This window comes from Etheostoma cragini, chromosome 17 (assembly GCF_013103735.1).
Source record: "Etheostoma cragini isolate CJK2018 chromosome 17, CSU_Ecrag_1.0, whole genome shotgun sequence".
In the NCBI taxonomy this organism is placed as follows: Eukaryota; Metazoa; Chordata; class Actinopteri; order Perciformes; family Percidae; genus Etheostoma; species Etheostoma cragini.
This window is the reverse complement of record NC_048423.1, coordinates 1,621,276-1,627,656: the sequence shown is the minus strand read 5'-3', so window position 1 is coordinate 1,627,656 and position 6,381 is coordinate 1,621,276.

Below are 6,381 nucleotides of genomic sequence, written 5' to 3'. Positions count from 1 at the left end.
ATAGACCTTAGTGGTCCCTAATACTGTATCTGAAGTCTCTTTTATATAGACCTTAGGGGTCCCTAATACTGTATCTGAGGTCTCTTTTATAAAGACCTTAGTGGTCCCTAATACTGTATCTGAAGTCTCTTTTATAGACAGTCTGGAGGAACGCATTTTAATGTTAAACCTCTTAAAATGAAATTGACATGCCATGGGATCTTTAATATCTCTATAGTTTTGTTGTTATATGCACTAGCTTTTGTTTTTCTTTGTTTGTTCCTTTCCTTCCCTTGTCTTTGAGTACCTTTTAAAAGCGCTGCAGAAAATAAATCTATTATTATACTTACTGTCATTTGCAACAAACGTAGGTTTTTAGGTGCTTTATCTCACACTGGAAACCTCAAACTATAGTGAAGACTTGACAAACTCTCCCTTTAGTTCCAGGCTTCTGACACAAACGGCATTTTGTTTGATCAATGCGAACAAACCCAAAATAAAGTTAACTGCTCCTGCTGTAGCAAGCAGCTTCCCATCTGAAAAGCAAATGGCTATGGCATGATGGATGCATCACTCAATATACCAAATCAACATGACAACCCCTCCTGAACATCAATCAGATTACAGCGACACAACATCAGGCTGAATGAATGAAGTGAAACAAAATAATAATTTAGTGTGATTATCAGGCGGCTCGGCCTCAAGGTCTGAAACTCCAATATGTCCTCACTTTGATTGAAATCCCTGAGCGCACCCACACAAAACCCCCCACACATCCCTAATTCATCCCGCTCCGGATAGATTGCACCGTCAGCTTTCAGGGCCTGGAGGTGTTCCCCATTAGCTGTTTGCAACTCAATCCCAAACCCCAGAAGGAAGCCAAACATTAGAGCAGTCACAAAGGTACAAAAGTGCAGTGGAAAACCTTTTCCCACAGGACAACGTCTTCATGAGTGCTCCCCCCTTCCTTTTTTCAGTGAGCTCATTTTCCCATGTGAGCACTCAATTCCCCTGAACCTTCAGGGTGCCGTCTGAATGAAATTAAAGAGTTTCTTTGAAACAACGAAATTTTAGCTGTGCTGCTAAATGAGAGAGGAGGATTTGAAAACAAGTCACCTCCACATTGTTGCGCTGTCCTTTGTATGCACTGATCGCTTAGCAACTGTGACAACAAAAATGCTGGCTTATTCCACTGAGGTAATTATTAAAGCTTATCAATGTCGCTGTCTCACAGTGGCAGCTTAATGCCTCCATTATAATTATAATTAGTGTGAGAGGGCGTACCACCACCAGAAGGTCACTACTTTGATTCCGGGAAGTACCAACGTGTCCGTCGCCATCAAATTACGCTGAAGCTTAAAACACACTGAATGCTAAATTAAGCAGATTATGAACTTTCTTTGTCATTGTTTGTCCACGTACTGTTCCTTACTGTAGTTTGATTCACTATCTTTATCTAGAATGACAAACTATTCCGCCGCTTCAACGGTGTAGTTCAACGTCCACATTGCGTTTTGCGGATTTCCCCCTTTCTGGTCTACAATTTCTGGTCTAATTTTTTGGGTGTAAATCCTGCAACCGACCGCTCCTTGCACATCTCTACACTCTCTAATAGACCAACAGCTCTCACAATCAGTTCTACCTCATCAGTGACATGAACTTTCATGACCTTTGGGTGTTTTTTATGATTTTTACTTTGGATTATTAATGAGTTAAAACCCAGGACTTCATAGTTCATAGGAGTTTTCATATGCTTGTATACATTTGTTGTGTTAAAACTGTATCTTACAAGCTTTTTACAAGTTATACTTGTTGTCATTGTTTCCTTTTTGCCCAAAAACTATAGACACACAACGCTGCTCTTCCTCTCTGCCATTCTCCTGCTCGGTCTCTTTCCTGGTGTGTGTGTGTCTTGGTTTGTGTGTGTGTGTGTGTGTGTGTGTGTGTGCGCGAGCCGGGCCTGGCTGCTTGCTTGCTTGTTTGCTTGGCGCCGCCGAGTCAAGTGACGGTACAACATCAAATTACAAGAGAGGGGGGGAGGAGCAAAGTGTGCCTGCTGTGCACTAAGACACAGACAGCCAGGTTGCCTCCGAGATGATGGATACACACTGAAGAGAGACTAAAACTATAGTAATGATCTCGATACACTGGTATTGATCAATATCATCACCAACATTGGTATCGATATTATCCATATTTGGATCAATCACAAGCCAAGGTTGTGACGAGGGCACAGCTGTGTTAAAGGCTGTGCTTGTGTTTTGTGTAATGTAGCTCAGTGTAAACTCTTTCAGGAAGACTTAAGTCCTAAATCATTTCAGCTGTTATCCTAATAAATGTATATTTAATCATGTATGTATAACTACTAGTCTCTCCTGATTAAAAATGTATCTCAGTGTCAATCCTTTCAGGAAGATCTCAATCTTAATTGATGCTCTATTTAACTCCAATCAGCTGTTGGAGGCGTTCCCCTTCCAGCTGAACCAATCAGAATCATACGCAAATGGCAAGGGCCATTCTTGACGACTTCTCAAAGAACTCTCACAGGAACCATTCACCATTTACTCACATCACACACTGTGGCCGAGGCTGCCGTACACGGTGCCACCTGCTCATCAGATAAACACTCACACACATCTACACTCGGATGGTGCAGCATCGGGGGAAACTCAGGGTTCAGTGTCTTGCCCAAGGACACTTCGACATTGGACTGTGGTGCCAGGGATTGAACCACCAACTTTCCAATAGGCTGGCAACCGCCCTACCACTGAACCACAGCCGCCCAAGTGTGTAACTCTCCACCCCCCCTTCCACCTCCAGTCTTCTACTCCAGCTGACCGGTCCAAGGCCTCCTTCGGTCTGGTCTAGATTCCATCGGGGGGGTCTGATGGTTCTCTACCCCAGCTGCTATAACTGTTAAGTGACATTGACAGAACAAACCCAGAGACGTGAACGAGCTGTGCTGATGTGTTGCGTCTTTCTGTGCACACACAAACGCACACACACACACACTCACACAAGCACACACACAAACGCACACACACACAAACGTGCAGTGGCACTTAACCGCTGTTGCTGTTGATATCATGAGGGCCATGAAGTCCAATCTTGATAATTACCCTCATTGACCAAGAATCTCTCTCTCTCGCTCTCTCTCTCTCTCTTTCTGTTATTTTTAGCCGTAGTTAATTCATAAAGGATGTTGTGTTTTAAATCTCTTAGTCCATACAACCTGACAGCTCAAATAGAAAGGGTCGTGTGCAAAGTCGCTGAACAGCTGGCAACTCTTCGGGTGTGTGTGTGTGTGTGTGTGTGTGTGTGTGTGTGTGTGTATGTGTGTGTGTTTGTGCGCGTGTGTGTGTGTGTGTGCGCGTGTTTGTGTGTGTGTGTGATTTTATATCATTCATGCTTTTGTGTGAGAATCCTTGTGTTTTTCTTCTGGAATTTCAGTACATCCACATCTGCATTTATTCATTTGTGTGCGTATGTGTGTGTATTTTTAACGAGGTGGGCAACTGGAGAGGTAGAAAAGCTCAGACGGTACATGTGATGCACTTTATTATATAAGATCAAAGATTGATGTCGAAACAGAAGGAGGCAGGACATGAATGGAGAGAGGAGATCCTAGAGAAGCTTTTGTTTTCCACACTGGACTCTTTTATTATTGAAAGATATACCAGGGACCAGAGAGGATCTTTGTGTAGAAGCTGTCTCTCTTTCTGAAATCATTTGGAAACAACAAACTCACTCAAACATTAGTAGAAGCTTTATATTGGAGAATGAACAAACCAAACAGTTGAAGCCAACAAAACTGACAAAAAAAAGTCTGGTAAGTGGAGCCGAAGAATGGACTTGGTGGAAACCATTTGAGGTAACTTTACGGGTTTCTTTCAGAACTTTTGGGTCTTCCTAAAAAAACTTTTCAGAAAAATACCCACAGGCGGCAACAACAATAGCAGAAACTGGAAACCTTCTGAGGAACATGTTGCACTTTGCCTGCAGGGAGCAGGGTCTATATTAAGTCCTTATTTCTCCACCCATCATCGCGGCTGCTTCACCTCATTCATAAACCATGGAACAATAAAACTATAAAACAAGGAAGTTCTCTAGTATCAATTTGTGACCATTGTTGGACGAGGGCAGAACATTTCCCTTTGTATGATAACATTAAAATAAAGTCAGGCCTGAGAAAGATAGAGAGACACTTGAGACAGACATGCACTTCCCAACAGAATGCACCTAACTGCAACCAGTCTGAACCAAATTTTCCCAAAATTCAGATACAAACGTCCAGAATTTTACCAAAAAAACTGGACAAAAAGCCAGGGATTGGGAGATCATGCAGAGCTATGTCTTTGAGTGTGTCTTTGTGTGCCACACATGGAGAAAAAGTGAGGGCCTCTGCCCGACACTCACGCATACATATACTCACGCACACACACACACACACACACACACACACAGACATGTGCCGGCTGAGCTTTTCTACCTCTCCAGTCGCCCACTTCTTCAAAAATACACACACATGCGCACACAAATGAATAAATGCAAATGTGGATGTACTGAAATTCCCAAACAAAAACACATGGATTCTCACACAAAAGCATGAATGATATAAAATCACAAACACGCACACAAACACACACACACACACACACACAGCAAACAATTACAAAGCACATTCAGATTCACATAGTTTCTCAGTGTTGGTTCACTGTCCGACTAAATGTGTAAAGTGCACCCTGTTGTCTGTATCCATTTATTGTTCACTATTTGAATGCTTAAAATTTTGCCTTTTTTGTGTTTTTTAGATGAAATGGTCGGGCATCCTGAACTACAGGCTGCAGAGGTTGATTACGCCTGCGACCATCAGCAGCCCTCAGCCTGTCATGTTGCTTCATGCTCTTTGTCAGCAGACTGATTTGCCTAATCCTCACAGGTCTTTACACCGCCGGTGGAAAGACAACAGACAACAATGGCCTGAAGGAACCTACTATCTTGATTCTTCAAAATAGCCCTGGGGACTTAAAGAGACCCCAGGACCTGTGTCGAAACATGTCAAGGTAGCGGAGCTTATTTCCCGGGAAAACAAAAGACTTTTACCCAGGAAATGTGTGTTTGTTCCTCGGTAGGGTTTTCCTGAACCGAAGTAGTCGTTTTGGTGCCTAAACTTAACGTTGGCGCGTAATACTCACTCTTTGTTGCCTATACTTAACTGCATCGTATGTCAGCGCAGCAATGTGTGTGCACATCCAAAACCAGAAACCATAGCAACGCACAGAGCTGACCATATGCCGTAAACACGCAAGTGGCCATAATAACCCAAAATGAGACTCATATTCTGATTGAGCTGTACACATGTCATAAGAATGCCTCTAAAACGTGAATATTATTAGATAATCCCACACATCTTTATCTGAAAATGCTTAATTCAGAAATAAACCTCCAAACAGAATATGCTGTTTAGATGACATGAATCCAATCAGGAATATTGTCATATTCTGAATAATAGTTGAATATTGGTGTATGTGAACGTGATGTAAACATACTTACTCAAAAATTGTTATTCTCACTGTGGTGCAAACTAACTAATGAAGGGTACTGTGTATTTTAACATCAGAGGGAAAGTCCTTCGTTCAGATTTTTTAATATCCACTGCCTCTAAAATTAGAACCAAGGCTCTGAAATGGAAATGTGTGTATCACAGCACTGCAGACTTTGACTACTTATCTCGTGTTAAGTAGAGCATTGAGCGTTGTCTTGCTTATGCAACCATGTCTGTCACTTATTACAATAGCATATAAAATATTAAGGAGTGAAGGAATCAAGAGGCTGAGGGAAAGAAAGAAATATTACATGGTCACTAACAAAGTGAATAGACTTCATTTCAAATTGATTCATTTCAACTGTTTTTTTATTTATTTTTATTTTAATTTTGGGGGGACTCTTGCTCTTTTTTTCCCATTCATGCAGTGTGCACACATTCACACTTCACATCTGCTGAGTTCAACCAGCCTCAGAGTATGAAGTGCCTGAGCTGAGTGTGTTACCGTGGTTTATTTAAATCTAGCTGAATGCAAACTGCGTTTTTTTTTTGGGGGGGGGGGGGGGGGGGGGGGTGGTTCCTTTTTCTCTAAATCAGGGGTTTTAAACATTTTTTAAATGTGCTCTAAGCGATGTCACACATTTTTGTAGGCTACAACATTTTTGTCACATGCAGCCAACATCACCTCACTATCTGCTAGCTGCCTGTCCCCAGAACACACTGTAAAAAACATCTCCTCACTATCTCCTAGCTGCCTGTCCCCAGAACACACTGTAAACAACATCTCCTCACTATCTGCTAGCTGCCTGTCCCTAGAAGACACTGTAAAAAACATCTCCTCACTATCTGCTAGCTGC